Here is an 18,623-nt window from a genome sequence, read left to right on the forward strand (position 1 = left end):
AAATTGCCACTTAGTGCCCAGGGATATGCAGGGTAGGTTACAGGGATAGGACGGGGAGGGGTGGACTTGGGTAGTGTGCTTTTTCAGAGGGGGTGGGGGGGGTGTAGACTTGATGGGCTGAATGGCCTCCTTCTGCGCTGTAGGGATTCCATGATCCTGTGACAATCTCAGGACATCCTCAAAGCAATGGAGCAGTTTTGAGGTGTGGTCATTGCTGTAACTTCAGTCAATTTGGAACATAGCAAATTGTGATGTTGGTTGAGGAAGAAATATCGGTCAGGATCCTGGGAGAAGTTCCTTGCTAAAATAAAAACAAAATTTTTGCAGATGCTGGAGTTCAGCAATAAAAATAGAAAGTGCTGGAAAAATTCAGCAGGTGTGGCAGCATCTGTGGCAAGAGAAAAAGAGGTAGCTTTTCAAGTCCAACATGAATCCAAAGAAGTCGTACTGGATTTGATATGTTAACTCTGTTTCCCTCTCTACCGATGCTGCCAGACCTGCTGAGTTTTTCCAGTATTTTCTATTTTTAGTTGAGAATTCCCGTGTTCTTTTTTAAATGTTGCCATGTGGTCTTTGACATCCACCTGACAAGACAGATGGAGCACCTGGCAAGGCAGATGGAGTCGCATTCCAGATGTTCGCTGGTGGCGGAAATCTCTGGTCCGGTGGGTTTCCCAGCGGCATGGGGTGGTTTTAATGGGAATTCCTGGGAGCAAAGAATCCCGCCGTTTGTAAATGGCGCCCTGCCTCCCACTGCCGATAAACATGCAGCTAGGAGACTGGCGAATCCTGCCCCACACTTCCGATCTCGCTCCACTGAATTCAGCCGCAATTATGTGCGCGGATCTCTGGAGTGGGGCTCGAGTCAGCAATCCTTTGACTCGAAGGTGAGAATGCTACCACTGAGATAAGACAGACACTTTAGGGTGGCTGTGAATTTCTATCAGCCCATGCTCAAGAAGGTGCCAGAGGCCAGTCAGTGCTTTCTCTCCCATGGAAGAGTTGACTCCAGCTCTAGTGGCAATCGGGAACAATTAGATATTGCCCTTTATACTGGCTTCGAGACCTTGGTATCCATGATTGTCTTTCAAGACTTTCCAAATCTGATAGCTGCCTTCGGACCATCCATCCAACTGATGTATTTTCATTAGGGATGGGTGTGGGATAACTTGAGGAGACCATCCTCCTCAAATGCAACCTTACTCTTCTGTCTTTCATTTTCTCCTGCTGCTTCTCCTTCAGTATGATGAATGTTATTTGGGAACTCCATAGCTGGAATCTCTCACCGCAGGTGGGGGCAAAAATATCCTGAGCTCTCAGCTTTCATTAGGCAGGCAGGTCATTCGGCACTGAGGTCCCTTAATTATATTCCATTGCCGTGCAAATGGACTGCCGCGTTGCTACACATTTTGCCCTTTTAAGTAGACAATAAGCTGTGACCTGATATGTCTATCAAGATTTGAGATGCAAACAGCTCTTTCCTAGCCCCAGTGATCAGTTGCTATAAGTACCCCCACTCTTTGAGCTCAAAAACTCCCCATTTGGATCAGTATAAACTGATCCTGGCAACTGTTACACCTTATACCTCTAAGGGTAAAATTTCTCCCAGGCCTCTCCTGACCGACTGCTGAGAGGTTGGCGCAAGATCTGGATAAACAGTGAGTGTGGTGTTTCTCCACGGTTTCTGCTGATTTTCCAGTGAGGTTCCAGCAGACAATTGGGAAACAAGCATCAAACCATGGAAATTTGAGGCAGCCACTGTATTACCAGTGCATTGCAAGTATCCAGAATTGCAATGCCCTCGGGCTCAACTAGAATCCCTACAGCCCAGATGAAGGCCATTTGGCCCGTCGAGTCTGCACCGAATCTCCGAAAGAGCACCCTATCGCCGTAACTCTGTGTAACCTTGCACACTGAGGTCCAATTTAGCAAGGCCAGTCCACATGGGGTGGCACGGTAGCCCAGTGCTCAGCACTGTTGCTTCACAGCGCCAGGGTCTGAGGTTCGATTCCTGGCTTGGGTCACCGTCTGTGCAGAGTCTGCAAGTTCTCCCTGTGTCTGCGTGGGTTTCCTATGGGTGCTCCAGTTTCCTCCCACAAGTCCCGAAAGATGTGCTTGTTTGGTGAATTGGACATTCTGAATTTTCCCTCAGTGTACCCGAACAGGCGATGGAATGTGGCGACTAGGAGCTTTTCACACTAACTTCATTGCAGTGTTAATATAAGCCTACTTGTGACAATAAAGATCATTATTATTATAACCTGTACATCTTTAGACTGTGGGAGGAAACTGGAGCACCCAGAGAAAACCCACGGAGACATGGGGAGAACGTGCAAAGTCCACACAGACAGTCACCCAAGTTTGGAATCGAACCTGGGTTCCTGGCGCTGTGGGGCAGCAGTGCTAACCACTGTGCCACCGTCCTCCTAGTTGACTAAAATGAGCTCTGTTTGGGATTTGATGGCTGCAGATCACAGAATGAACGAATCGGTGATTGCAAATGTGGCTCCATCACACACATGACAGAAAATCAGCAGAAACAGAAACTGCCCTAATTTCCAGGCTAAAAATACATCCAATTGTGCGGCATGTTTGCTGAAAACAGCAAGAAATATTTGGACTAGGAATGGCAAAACCTTTCACATGGAATTCTGATGGTAGACAGCAAGACTAGTTGCACAGATAATGCCAGCAACAAACTGCAAATAGCTTTCTTCATGAGAAACAGGTGCCCCCCCACCCCGCTCACTGTGCGTTCTATTTATATAATCGACAATTATTACCATTATTACTTCCAGAAAGATGAATTCCAAGTTCTCGGTATGAATGCCATTTGATCAGTGCATAAATATGTCAGCTTGTTGTTCCAATTTCTGCAAAACGTTAGCTGACTTTCAGAAATGTCTTTGAAATTAAGTTTCTCCAGAAATCTGCTCTGAATTTCTTACCTCAGAAAGAAACCTTTCAGCGAGAGAGACAGTGAAAACCTGTTTTCTGCTTTGTTTATGTTTATAAATTCCTAAAATATCAGACGTTTGCATAAAGTCTTTATCCAGCTGCATTTTCGAAATAATTATTACCTACATTTTTTCCCACATCTCTCCTTCACTCTTCCCCGACTTCCACACCCTCATGAAAATGATGGAAAACATGAATGTTTAATATTTAATAATAATAATAATCGCTTATTGTCACAAGTAGGCTTCAATGAAGTTACTGTGAAAAGCCCCTAGTCGCCACATTCCGGCGCCTGTTCGGGGAGGCCGGCACAGGAATATTTCATAGAAACCAGGAGCAGGAGAAGGCCATTCAGCCCTTCGGGTTTGCTCCACCATTCAATATGATCATGGCCGATTCTCAATCTCAATGCCATATTCCCGTGTTCTCCCCATATCTCTTGATATCATTAAAATCTAAAACATTATCCATCTCTTTCTTGAATATATTTAGGGACTTGACCTCCACAGCCTTCTGTGGTAAAGAATTCCATAGGTCACTACCCTTTGAGTGAAGAAATTTCTCCCCCTCAGTCCTAAATGGTCCACCTGTTACCCTGAGACTGGTTCCCCTGGCTCTGGAGTCCCTAACCAGTGAAAAAACCTCCCTGCATCTAGTCTGTCCAACCCCCCAACCCCATTGGAATTTTATACGCTTCTATCAAATCTCCTCTCCTCCTTCTAAACTCTAGTGAATACTGGTCCGGTCAGTCTAATCTCTCCTTCTAGGGCAGTCCCGCCAATCATAAGGTAATGTTTGACTTTTTGGCATTATGGGGCAGAATTTGCCTGGGCATACTCACAGATTTCCAGCATAACTTTAGCGGAAAATTGCAGCAACTCTGAAGGTTCGAGCACGGGGCGATTTCCCTGAACAAGTGCTTTTATGGCAACCTGAACTGCAGTTACCAACTTTGGTTATACATATACCTGGAGGCTTCCTCCCATTGTCAACCATTGTAAATCAACCATTTTTCCCTTCTTCAATATTTGAGTTCTGAAGGAAATGAAAAAGTGAGCAGAATGTTTGATACCCCAATGATTTTCTTTTGTTTGTTTTGGTCCTAGTGTTACAACATCCTGGGTTATTGCATGATCACTTCCAGCACCCCTTGACCCGGAGTCGCAACACAATTAAATTAACCAATGATTCTTAGAAAAAGGTGAAAATAATATATGAAATAAAAAGATAAGAGTCTTTGTTTCAGATGGTTGTTCTGGCACTTTTCTTCAATATAGGCTTTCAGTTCAAGGTCTTCTGTTTCCAGTTTGGAATGATTTTCACTGTAGATTCAATCAGGTCTCTACAGTTTCAGAGATACAGCAGCTATCCAGCTTTTCTGGAGAAAACACAATGGAGAGAGAGCGAGAGAGAGCAGGTCCTTGTCTCTCAGTGCCCAAATCTGTTTCCATGAGTCTCTCGAAATCATCCCACTCAAGTAGGACACAATCACCACCTGTTACCAGGCAGAATACAGCCTTTTGGTCAATTCATTGGCCGCCAGTCAACCATTCAAACCAAATCCCACCCGACAAAGTCTGAGTTCCATTGCTCGAAAACTAGCACCTTACACAATGTTGCAATTCCTCTTCTCTCTGCTGCTTGACTTAAAGATACATGTCCATTAAGCATCCATGGATCAAAATGATAATGGCAAAAGATAAAGAAAGGGGAAATAAAGGAAGCATCAGGAAGGAGCCTTACACATAGTAAAATGCAGGAGATTAATTTTTAATTCCTGGAGACTATAGGACAACCACAGAGAGTTGGCATCCCTCACCCGAGCTTCAGTTTATTTTCTCTTGAAGAACAAAATGTACGGCACTTAAGCAATCCTTAGTACAGATCTGAAATGTCATCTGAGGTTAGGAACGTCAACCCTCACAACGTTCTCACCCTGGGATGGGAATGCTACAAATTTAGTCACCAAGACAGATACTTTTTCCCTCACTTTCATGGATTCTTCTCACCGCAGTTGATATATTTAAATATTACAACAATGGGCTTACTGTCAGAGGGGCAGTCTCCTCAGCTGTCTTGTACTTTTGGTCTGTCAGGATTTTGAAATGAATGCAGGTCTGCATTAGAGGCAGGCAGATACACAATTTGGTGCCATCAGCTTCCAATTCCCATTTACGCAACAATCCCAAGCCATTCTCCATGAGGGCAGCTCAAGGTTGAATCAGCTGCCCGCTGCATCCTGGCAGATAGGCAATTGCTAATAATTACAGATTTATTTAAGTCCCCATTTGGGTACTGACTGAGATTTTCATGTGGCAATGCAGGCAGTCCACATAGGCCACATCCAGGTCAACATGGCAGGCTCAGGGTGCGTAGTAGGGGTGGTGTTGGTGGGGGGAGGGGAGCCGGTGGTGCAGTGAATCACATGAAGGAATCGCACCTTTTTCTCTGGCAGCAGAGTACTTTCAGCCCGAGGTATGCGACTTTGCATGACAAGAGATAGTGAACCACCTTTAGATTCCAGCTTCCAGCGCAAATCAGAGGCGATTCATCTCCAGCGGGAGAACATTGTCCCCAGACAAAGAATCTAGCCCTCTGTTAATATTAACACACAAAATAAAATCATGTTAGACAGCCCTGCTGTGACAATAAATATCAATCAAATAAAATCATGTTAGATAGTCCTGCCTGGTATAATCCTCTTTCCATCTCTTCTTGACCCCATTTCCACGTTTAATTGTCCATATTTCTAAAATATTCTGTGGCTGATTGTGCTAACACAGAATACTTGCCAAGTCTGCTGAGGTAAAGAAAGTGTTAACATTAATTGGAACATTACTTGTAGTTGCTTTCTTGCCATGTGGCCTACAAAGAAAAAGCAAGACCATGAGGCATTGCAGCACTTCTATGATGATGTATACTGTCTCATTACACAGTGAGGATTAATCCCTTATACTACTTCTCACCCCAAGTCTCTGATACACCCCATTATACTACACTTCCTATTAATCTTGATCTTTGACTCTGCAGTTCTTGGCTTTCATCTTTTAATAGTTTGTCCTTTCTTAACAACAATGTCTTTGTCAGTGTGTCTCCTTTCTCCAGCACATTTCCCATCCTTTCATGAACATTTTTGTTCATGAGGAGGCAGCCTAGCCTCAGCATGGCAGCACGCTTGTCTCTGACTCTGAAGGCCAAGGGTTCAAACCTCACTCCAGTGAGTTGTCACATCATCTAAGCTGACACTTCAGTGCAATGTCAAGGGAGTGTTGTTTTGCCAGATAAGCGTTTGGATGAGACATAATACCAAGCTCCAGCTTCATTGGATATAAAAGACCCAGTAGCTCTTTTTACAGATGAACAGGGGAGATGTCTTCATGGCCAACATACTTAAATCATCCCAGAAAAACAGATGATCCGATCATTTATCTCATTATTGCTTGTGGGACCTTGTGAAACATAATTTGGCTGCTGTGCTTCTTTTTGTTAGAAGAGCGACTACATTTCAAAAGAACGTTATTGTCTGTGAAGTACTTTGGGACATCCTGGGGTCATTAGAGGCACGATATAATAATAATAATAATCTTTATTGTCACAAGTAGGTTTACATTAACAATGCAATGAGGTTACTGTGAAAAGCCACTAGTCGCCACACTCCGGCACCTGTTCAGGGAGAATTCAGAATGTCCAAATTACCTAACAGCATGTCTTTCAGGACTTGTGGGAGGAAATCGGAGCACCCGGAGGAAACCCACACAGACACAGGGAGAACATGCAGACTGCAGACAGACAGTGACCCAAGCCGGGAATCAAACCTGGGACCCTGACGCTGTGGCACAACAGTGCTAACCACTGTGCTACCATGCCGCCCATATAAATACAAGGGGCTGGATTCTCTGTCAGCGTGATTCTCCATTTCGACAGCAGCACACTCATGCCTGCGGATTTTCCGACGGTGTGGGCGTGCCCACAACCGGAAACATGATTGGCCGTCTGGCGGGACAGAAGATCCTACTGCCAGCGGGGGCACGCCACACCCGAAAATGGGTGGGGCAGGATGGAGAATCCTGCCCAAGATCTTCCAACTCTCAGTGGCTCCTCCATCCATCAGCTCACCCTGACAGGGTATTTTTGTGTTTATAAATGCATTCATTTTTATTGAGTTTTACAGGGTAACTAATCTTGGATGTAATTTTTGCCTGGTTGCTCATCGAGGCATCTTAGCCAAGAACGTGTCTATAATTATCTTCAAGTACTGCTCTCCTGGGATTGCAGCTGCGGAACTCACAGCAGGAAGTTAAATTTAGGGTTAGAACTTTAACAAGGAGCAGATGTGCCTCTTGACTGTACGAGTCACCAAGCGGTGGGTAATTGCGATGTGCTGACTGAAAAAAATCATGATGTATGATAAATTGGGTGAGGTACTTACTGGGGTGGGTCTGTAGCCTGTCCAGGACTGTATCTCTTGGATTCTTGCTCAAGGAAGCAGCTCCGGGGTAAAATGATAAGGTGGCTGAGTGCAATCCTGATTCACAGACTGTTCATGAATCACAGGTAAAATGGAATTCCTGAAAAGAAAGCACAGCTTGACAGACGTTTGCCCACTCATTGCTTTACTTGACAAGTTCCTCCATTCAGGAACCAATTGGTTAAATCTCAGCCTCTTCTCCACCATTGCTTTCTCCTCAGTGGAATATATGGAACCATACAGTTTCAGGTAAACATTGGAATAAATGTTGACTCATTTGCTGATCAGACAGGTACAGCCTGAACAATTGCATTCATTCATTGGAAAAGATAGACAGCTTTGAAACCATCAGCTTGGTATCACAGTGGAACCTGCAGTTTTTGCATGAATCCTTTCCATCTCGAAGGGCAAGGGCAACTGATTCCTGTTAACATCACCACCTGGAGTCACTCCAAGTCACTCACCACCCCTACTTGGAAATATGTTGCCATTCCTTCACTGTCACTGGGTCAAAATCCTGGAATTGTCTCCCCAACATGACTATGGGTGCACCTGCCCCTCAGGGACGGCAGTGGTTCAAGAAGGCAGCTCACCACCACCTTCTCAAAGGCATTTAGGGATGGACAATAGATGCTGGCCCAGCCAGCTCCGTGACATCCGCAAATTAATTTTTAAAAAATTATCCACTTAATCTTGATCCAAACCAATGAAATAATGCTAAAGGTTGAAGAATTCTGAGCCCAAGTAAGGAATGCCCATAGCCACTTTATGTTGGAGTTTCCACGATCTTTTACATTGGTTCAAAGTCCATTCACCTGAAGCAGCCCCACCCCCACAAAACTGGCCCATTTCTTCAGATCAGAATGACAATTTTCTCTGACTGTTCAGGAGATGTTCTTCACATTGTGCCCACATTCTCAGGTGTACAGGGCAGGCATGGTCAACTGAATCCAGAGTTAGTAATCTGACCAGTCTGCATGACCAGTACTCAATTGAACCTGGGAACATAGGGGGCGCGATTCTGCCAGCCCCGGGCGGAGGTGCGGAGAATCGGCGCCATTTGCGTCAGCGCAGTCGCGGGCCGCCGAATGAGGCCGGGCCGCCGATTCTTCGGCGCGGAAAAAGCAGAGTCCCGCCAGCGCCGTCCACACCTGGTCGCTGCTGGCGGGAACTCGCCGCAAAGGGTCAGGGGGGTGGCCTGTGGGGGGGGGGCTCCTCCCTGGGGGGGGCCTCCGATGGGGTCTGGCCCACGATTGGGGCTCACCGATCGGCGGGCCGGCCTCTCCCCCCCCCCCCCCCCCCCCCCCCCGGGCCTACTTTGTTTTGCGTCCGGCCCCAGAAACCCAGCGCCATGTTGCGTCGGGGCCGGCGCGTTCCGTAAAGCCACCCCGCATGCGCGGGTTGGCGCCGCCCCCAGTGCACGCCAGGAAGTGAACAACTCCAGCGCCATGCTGGCCCCCAAGAGGGGACAGAATCGCAAGTGCCCGTTTTGCCCCATCGTGGAACGCGACGGTGTTCAGGACGGCGCGGACACTCTGTTCCGCGATCGGAGAATCGCACCCCATAACCGGAATATTTACCTTCCAGATTCTATTCTGCAACCAGTGTGATCTCCCGCTGTTGCAGCAATAGTTGCGATTCAATGGGCAAAAGTTCAAATCTGCTTTTGAGTGCTTTTGCCGGGGCCGCCGAGAATCACCCCGCTATTAAATGGCACTTTGCCGGTTTTTGGGGACTTGGGAATTTCTCCCAGTTGAGGCCACAGTCAGAGGGATTTCCTGCTATCTCCTCGCAGGAGCCCCGATCTACTCCCTGCCCCGTCCCACCCCACCCCGCCTTTCAGGCCCTTCCCATTTTATTGACCCCTGTCATTTGCCCCCCCCCGTCCAACCTTGACGAGGCCCCTGGGAATACCCCTCACTACCCCTCCAATGGGCAAGGTCTCCCTAGGCCCAAAACTTGGCAGTGCACCTGGCACCTGGGTCAATTAGAAATTGAAGGCAGTAGTTGAGCAGCAGCCAATTCTAAGTATCTTATTTAATAATCTTCAGCTTGGTCTGAAGGAAAAGTAGCGGGGGGGGGGGGGGGGGGGGGATTCTCTGATCCTGAGGCTAAGTGTTAACACCGTCAACATTGCCTCTCGATGGCGTCAACATGGCCTCAGGAGCAGCAATTCGGACACCTACAGGGGGCCAGCACGGCACTGGAGCGACCCATGCCGCTCCAGCTGCCGATCCCCGGCGTCAGATGGGCGCCACAGGTCTGCGCATGCGCAGTGGGACCGGCGCCAACCCGCGCATGCGCGGTGGCTTTACGGAACGCGCCGGCCCTGATGCAACATGGTGAGGGGGTTCTGGGACCGGACATGCAACAAAGTAGGCCCAGGGGGGGAGAGGCTGGCCCACCGATCGGTGGGCCCCAATCGTGGGCCAGACTCCATCGGAGGCCCCACCCAAGGACGGAGCCCCCCCCCACAGGCCGCCTCCCGACCCTTCGCGCAGAGTACGAGGTGTGGACGCCGCTGGCGCGACTCTGCTTTTCCCGCGCGGCCGCTCGGCCCATCCGTGCCGGAGAATCGGCGACCCGGCTTCTTGCGGCGACCGGCGGCGCACCAAACGCGCCGGCGCAAATGGTGCCGCTTCTCCGCACCTTGGAGAATCGCGCGCCGGCGTTGGGGTGGCGTGGTGCGGTTGCGGCGATTCTCCGGCCAGGCGCGGAGCTGGGAGAATCGCGCCCAGGGTTCTGCATGGGCTGGTTTAGCTCAGTTGGTTGGACAGCTGGTTTGTGATGCAAGGCAAGGCTAACAGCGTGGGTTCACTCCCCGAACCGGCCGATGTTATTCGTGAAGGCTCTGTCTTCTCAACCTTGCTTCACACCTGAGGTGTGGTGAACCTTGCCACCAGTCAGCTCTCCCCCTCAAAAGGGAAAGCAGCCTATGGTCATCTGGGACTACGGTGACTTTACTTACTTACACTAAAAACACATATTAAATACAATAGTATATACATTAAACACATTATGACATATTCTGTCATTTTCAGGCAAACATTTCAGTAACAATAACTAACAATATAAATAACAAAACAGGAACAAATTCACTAGCAATTGTAACTGAAAGAAAGAGCTTGGATTTCAATCACACCATACCATTACTGCATTACATACCAAAATACCAATGGACTACTTTTTGAAGATCATGCACTCTTGTCTATGCAAAATCAGCAAGCAAATCATCCACAGCAGGGCCCCAGAAATAGTTGGTGAATGAATAACCCAAGGTTTTGTTTTGGGTAATGCTGGTTAAGGGAAGAATGTTGTCCAGGATACTGGGAAAAATTGCTCATACTAACTGGAGCTTTAGTTTTGAATGTATCAACTGAAGAGATATCTCTCTGACAACACAGCGACCCCTCAGTATTGCCCTGTAGTATCAGGGTAGATTATATTCTCTAATCCTGGGGTGAAGCGGAAACCCACAACCTGGTTACTCAGAAGAATGCCACCAACTCAACCAAGCTGATGGCTGTACAATCTGTAAAATCTCAAATACAAAACGGCATCATGCTTTTCATCAACAATTGCTGAGTAATGTTTATGTGTTTGATAAATTGATTAGAAAACTGATGAAAATCCAATCTGGAAGCAAACGTTTTAACTTTCAATCTGTGGGAACTGTAGATTTCAATGGGGCCTTTAGAATTGACGCAGCACCAAAGAGAATCAATTGTTCTTAACAGTTGTAACATTTCCAAAATTGTACTTCGTAATTGTCAATATCCTTTACATGTGAAAATAACTCATGGTCAAAAAGGGTAAAAGATTTGCCAATTCTCTCTGATGCTGATGGAATAAAGTACCAAAAGTACCTTGAAGTAGCAAAAGTGTCAAATTTATACCCGTGAGATATTGTCCCTCTGTCAAAGAGTGAATTTTTAACCCAGTCAGTAACTGAACATAAATAGACACTGCACTGTACGTTTTGGCTGTTAATGTTTTGCAATTCATTTTGTCAATAACTTTGCAAAGTGATGTTTTTCACTTGGTTCATCCTGTGAAACGTTTTTATGATTGGACCGCAGGAGATGACATTTTTGATATGTTATTTGTAGAACTGGAATCTCACACTTTGCAGTGATCCAGAATTGTTTGATTTTCGTCTCCATCTCAGCATCTCGACATTTTTGCAGCGCTTTAACTTTCTGGAGGCTTTTTGCTGTCTTTACAACTCTGGAGGTTAATGTTTTTGCGTGTGCCTTGTGTAGCTTCAATGTACGAAATGGGAGCAGGAAGTAGGCCATTTGGCCCCTTGAGCATGCTCTGCCTCTCAATAAGGTCATGACAGATTTGTCTGTGTTGAGTTCCACATTCGCCATCTACCTCTTTGTGCAGATCCATTCCGTTCACCGTGCCAGTGCCAGTGTCAGCTCTTTGCTCGAGAAATCAAAATCTAACCCTATTGCCCTGCTCTTTTCTCTATTTGCCTTCAGCACACATCAGTGTGACTGTGTTTGGCAGCTCAACAGAATGCTAAGCAATAGGCACAATGCCAGATCTTATCTCCTGGTGCAATATGTGGGAGCTTCAAAATCCTATGCGTTCATACTGCTGTGCTCAAATTTTCATTTCGATGAGTTCTAATTGCTTTAGCTTCAAACTCCTGCTTTATGGAACATTTGTTGCAGGCACCTGTAGCATTATGAGCTGTCATCATGTAAAAATGTGAGACCCACACTTTTACATTTTCATGTCACGCTCCTGGTATACTACGCCTGAAGAAGAGTGGCACGTTATCTGGCACCTGCAGGGTACTGGTTAAAGGGCTACTGAACATCTTAAAGTAAGTGCAGAAGATGCTTCCTGGTCTCTGGAATGTCACCAATATACATGCACTCAATCTTTGTTTAGCATTACAATGTTGTCTGCCAGTGCATCTTAACAGCTGTTAGATTGGAAAGCATTACCGGGGGTGAATGCTTAGCACTCGGGCAGCTGCCTGCTTGTTTCCCGAATGTACAGTTGTGCCCATGTTTTAGCATTGTACTCTTGTATTACTGCCACGTCAATGGATTTTCATTGAGACCAATGCAATGTGGCAGGCAGCAAACAGTGAGCACATTGCCAACAAAAGTTGCTGTGAACAAAACAGAAAACTCCGGAAGCACTCAATCAGCAGGTCAGACGTTGTGTTCTGAGCCAGCCATTTCATTGATTATTTCACAGTGACCTCCTTGAATTTCACTACTGCCTGAAAAAGCACAGCTTCACAGGAGTGTCCTTCACCTGTAAACTGCATGTTCACAGGCTCTTGTAAGGAAGCTGAGGATCCTCTACTGGTTGAAGCAGATTTCTCTTCTTGCAGTGTTCTATAGCAATCTCCCATTATACAGCATGGTTGTGTATGTTGCAGTAGTTTGCAATATACTTGGAAGAATGGACAAGTTGGTGCCGCTTCTTTCTTCCTCCTGGAGAAGCAGAGAATAGAGAGGGATGTTGTCCAACGGGGCTGCTCACAGATTTTATGAAAGCAGTGGTCAATCAAAATTCTACTGGATTACATCCACAGATATAGTGTGGGGTACACCTTGAAGAGGGTGTGTATGAGACTGGTGAAGCACAAGGACAAATAAACAGTGAAATGGCTGGATCAACATTCAGTAACTTGCTGCAAGTATCAGTTGGACTTCCAACTGAATGGGGCAACCGGCCAGTACTTGTCTATGGGGTTTAGCAGCGCCATTCGCATTCTGATGGCAACTATGGGCACAAGGTCTCGTTTACATTTTATTTGAGGCCTCAATGAGCATTCCCACATTTCCATCACAGTGCTATGTTCAATGAATGCACAGATGGCGTCAGCATCTGATAGCACAGGTCACTTGAGCCCAATGCACTTCAACTCTATAGGTTCCTAACATTGGATTATGAATTCACTTATATTAAAAATGTGGGGCTGGATTCTCTGTCCCGCCAGCTGGTCAATGGGGTTTCCCATTGTGGGGCAGCCCCACGCTGTCAGGAAACCCCCGGGCTGCCGGCAAAACGCACAATCCCGACAGCGGAGAATCCAGCCCATGAATTGCAACATGTACGATTGTCACCTGAACACTCAAATTATAATTGATGAAAGCATATACATGTTCAATTAGAACTGAACTCACGGCACAGCTTGGCTTTATTTTAGCTCACACCATAAGACCGTAAGACAAAGGAGCACAGAATTAAGTCACTCGGCCCATCGTGACAGCTCCGCCATTCAATCAAGGCTGATATTTTTCTCATCCCCATTCTCCTGCCTTTTCCCCATAACCCCTGATCCCCTTATTAATCAGGAACCTATCTATCTCTGTCTTAAAGACACTCAGTGATTTGGCCTCCACAGCCTTCTGCGGCAAAGAGTTCCACAGAACAGCTGAGATGTACTTGTGCAACCATCAATTTAGGTATTTCAATAACTGGCAGGTTGCACAACCTTCACCAAGATATTGCTTCCTGCATACCAGGCGTGCGTTGTGCCTGATTAAGTTTGGTGGTGATTGGACAAGAATTTGCTGATGTCATCCACCCTGGACAACTGTTCTATATATCAATAACCCCAAATAAAATATTGCAAAACTGAGGAAATGTAATTGAGCATTTAGCAAAGGTAAGTAGGTAATTAATAGTGATAATGGAAGAGATGAATGCCAGTGGGAAAAATTACATTAGAGTGCCTGCCAGCAGAAGAACAAAAAACACATTACAAAGTAAAGAATGAAAGAGGGTTCAGAACATTTTCAAAACTAGAACATATTCTTGGAATTTGGATACGATTTAAAGAATGTTAAGGCTTCTTTATGATAGAACATAAAAAAATAATAATAACATTTGAATGTATTGAAGAACTAGATATTCAGCCCACTCTCTCTAACTTACTATGTATAAATTGCTGGGGCCTCTTATTATTTAAAAAAATCCCATTAATCTCCCTTCAGTGCTCTGGGATGTGTAGTATCTCATCCTGCCCACTACCCTTATCAAAGTCAATAAGTCTTAATAATGCACATAGCTAATGATTGCTTTTCCACTTAATCTTGTCGGCGGTTCCTTCTATGTGCACTGAAAACATTGAAGCAAACTTTCTAAGTGTTATAACCCTCTATGGGACTCATCCAGCTGGGAATGATTGTTCCCTAGTGCTGATTGGGTTGTGAGTTAACCAGCACCAGTATAACACGTAGCAGCTTACAGAAAGGAGTGAGGACCTTGAGATGTGTAACTGCGTCCTGTATAAATACTGCTGTCATGCTGAATAAATGTCTTTATTATGAATTCTTCAAACTCTCCTTTGCCATTTACTTCACTTGGCTACCATAATAATCTCCTACTGCTCATTTCTGACTGACCCACCCTCCTTCCCTAATGATTCCTTTTTAAAATTCCATCATGGGTCGTTAGCATTGCGGGCAAGGCCAACATTATTCATCCATCCCTAATTGCTCTTGAGAAGGTAGTGGTGAGCTGCCTTCTTAAGCTGCTGCAGTGCTTATTGGTTTGTTCTGTTGTTGCTACCTGTGGTGTATATTGCTTGGACTCCATGAAGCAGGCTTGCTGCAGTTATGAGCTAATCTTTATTAACAGTAAGGAACTATGTACATAAAAGGTAAAGGAATAGAGAGGACCCCATATTAGGTCATTACATGTAGCTACCTATCTCTAGACAGGTCATATCTATAGGTCATGTGACTACTTAGATCACCATGTGCGCGGTACTGTACTCAGTCCCATGTTAACCTTTCTACGACACTTATGATAAAAGTAGTCTGGCTATGCTGTTAGGTATGGAGTCCCAGAATCCTAAACCAGGGATGGTCATACATTTCTAAGTCAGGATGACGTGTGACTTGAAGGGGAGCTTGAACTTAATGGTGATGCCATAGGTCTGCTTCCTTGATCCTTTATGTAGTAGAGGCTGTGGGTTCAGAATGTACGGTCGAAGGAGCCTTGGTGAGTTGCCACAGTGTATCTGATAGATGACACATGCTGATGCCACTGTGCATCAGTGGTAGAAGAAGCAAATGCTTAAGGTGATGGATGGTTGCCAATCAAGTGGGCTGCTTTGTACTGGATGATATTGAGCTTCTTGAGCAGTGATGAGCAACCTAGACTAGTGAGTGGGCCACTTGATTAACCCTAATCATTCCAGTGGGCTACAAGTTTGAAATTGAGCATTTGCACTAAACATGACCACATGAATAAGATTAAATACATTTAATATGCACCAAATATTTCAGAACCAGTTACAGAATACGCATGAATAATCATTCATATATTAATAGAACTGTCATCAACTTCAAATGGCAAAAACAAATCAAATATTTACGCTTACCAGACCTACGGGCAGCACGGTAGCACAAGTGATTAGCACTGTGGCTTCACAGCGCCAGGGTCCCAGGTTCGATTCCCCGCTGGGTCACTGTCTGTGTGGAGTTTGCACGTTCTCCCCGTGTGTGCGTGGGTTTCCTCCGGGTGCTCCGGTTTCCTCCCACAGTCCAAAGACGTGCAGGTTAGGTGGATTGGCCATGCTAAATTACCCGTAGTGTCCATAGGGGTTGGGAGGGGTTATTGGGTTGCGGGGATAAGGTGGAAGTGAGGGATTAATGTGGGTCGGTGCAGACTCGATGGGCCGAGTGGCCTCCTTCTGCACTGTATGTTCTATGTATACATTAATGCAACTTCTGGTTGGATCTGTGTTCTGCGTTTTCACAACTTCCTTCAGATTTGAAAGCTGATGAGCATGTTGGGCAGAACCCACCGGAATGTTTGCCGAGAGGAATGGCATGTTTCATAATGTTCTTAACATTGTGTTTGGAATTGATTGCACCACATGAAATGAAATGAAAAAATGAAAATTGCTTATTGTCACAAGTAGGCTTCAAATGAAGTTACTGTGAAAAGCCCCTAGTCACCACATTCCGGCGCCTGTTCGGGGAGGCTGTTACGGCAAATTAAGCACAATGGTCTCCTTTTCTGATCAGTAAATGACCTGGCTTGCAACTCCCTTTCACAATACTGCCCTCATCTATTTCCCTCTTGTTGGCAACATCTTCGAACTCTGCATTTTTGATTTAACACTTGGCTCTCCTTTTACACCACATCACTTAAACACAAAGCGATCCATTAGGCAGGGACAAAGATACAACAGCCAAAAAGTATTGTCAAGAACCGCAACCTCCAACATGTTTGTGACTTTGTAAGCAAGACGGTCGCCATGTGCTTCCAGAACCAAAATACACTGGACATGCTGTTTGAACTGCAGCATGTGTAGCAGTGTAATCACACCATGAACAGTCACAGTGAGATTCCTGCAGGAAATGTCACAGTGAGAGTCCTGCATGAATTGTCACAGAGAGATTTCTGCATGAACTGTCACAGAGAGATCCCTGATTGAACTGTCACAGTGAGATTCCTGCATGGACTGTCACAGTGAGATTCCTGCATGAACTGTCACAGTGAGATTTCTGCATGAAATGTCACAGTGAGATCCCTGCATGAACTGTCACAGTGAGATTCCTGCATGGACTGTCACAGTGAGATTCCTGCATGAACTGTCACAGTGAGATTTCTGCTCTAACTGTCACAGTGAGATTCTTGCATGAACTGTCACAGTGAGATTCCTGCATAAACTGTTACAGTGAGACTCCTGCATGAACTATCACAGTGAGATTCCTGCATGAACTGTCACAGTGAGATTTCTGCATGAACTGTCACAGAGAGATTCCTGCATACACTGTCACAGAGAGATTCCAGAATAAAATGTCACAGAGAGATTTCAACATGAACTGTCACAGTGAGATTTTTGCACGAACTGTCACAGTGAGATTTCTGCATGAACTGTAACAGTGAGATCCCTGCATGAACTGTCACAGTGAGACTACTGCATGAACTATCACAGAGAGATTCCTCCATAAACAGTCACAGAGAGATTTCTGCATGAACTGTCACAGAGAGATTCCTGTATGAACTGTCACAGAGAGATTCCTGCATAAACTGTCACACAGAGATTTCTGCATGAACTGTCACAGAGAGATCCCTGCATGAACTGTCACAGTGAGATTCCTGCATGAACTGTCACAGTGAGATTCCTGCATGAACTGTCACAGTGAGAACACTGCATGAACTGTCACAGTGAGATTCCTGCATGGACTGTCACAGTGAGATTCCTGCATGAACTGTCACAGTGAGATTTCTGCATGAAATGTCACAGTGAAATCCCTGCATGAACTGTCACAGTGAGATTCCTGCATGAACTGTCACAGTGAGATTTCTGCTCTAACTGTCACACTGAGATTCCTGCACAAAGTGTCACAGGAGATTCCTGCATGAACTGTCACAGTGAGATTCCTGCAAGAACTGTCACAGTGTGATTCCTGCATGAACTGTCACAGTGAGATTCCTGTACAAACTGTCACAGGAGATTCCTGCATGAACTGTCACAGTGAGATTCCTGCAAGAACTGTCACAGTGAGATTCCTGAATGAACTGTCACAGTGAGATTCCTGCATGAACTGTCACAGTGTGATTCCTGCATGAACTGTCACAGTGAGATTCCTGCACAAACTGTCAAAAGAGATTCCTACATGAACTGTCACAGTGAGATTTCTGCTCTAACTGTCACAGTGAGATTCCTGCACAAACTGTCACAGGAGAGTCCTGCATGAACAGCAGAGTGAGATTCCTGCAAGAACTGTCACAGTGAGATTCCAGCATGAACTATAACAGCATGATTCCAACTGAACTGTAACAGCAAGATTCCAGTTGAACTATAACAGCAAGATTTCTGCATGAACTGGAACAGCATGATTGCAGCTGAGCCGTAACGGCAAGATTCCAGTTGAACTAAAATAGTGTGATTCCAGTTGAATTGTAACAGCGTGATACCAGTTGATCTGTAATAGTGAGATTCGTGCATGAACTGTAACAGTGAGATTCCTGCATGAACTGTCACAGTGTGATTCCTGCGTGAACTGTCACAGTGAGGTTCCTGCATGAACTGTCACAGTGTGATTCCTGCATGAACTGTCACAGTGTGATTCCTGCATGAACTGTCAAAGTGAGATTACTGCATGAACTGTCACAGTGAGATTACTGCACGAACTGTCACAGTGAGATTCCTGCATGAACTGTCACAGTGAGATCCCTGCATAAACTTTAACAGTGT

This window comes from Scyliorhinus torazame, chromosome 3 (genome assembly GCF_047496885.1).
Source record: "Scyliorhinus torazame isolate Kashiwa2021f chromosome 3, sScyTor2.1, whole genome shotgun sequence".
Lineage (NCBI taxonomy): Eukaryota > Metazoa > Chordata > Chondrichthyes > Carcharhiniformes > Scyliorhinidae > Scyliorhinus > Scyliorhinus torazame.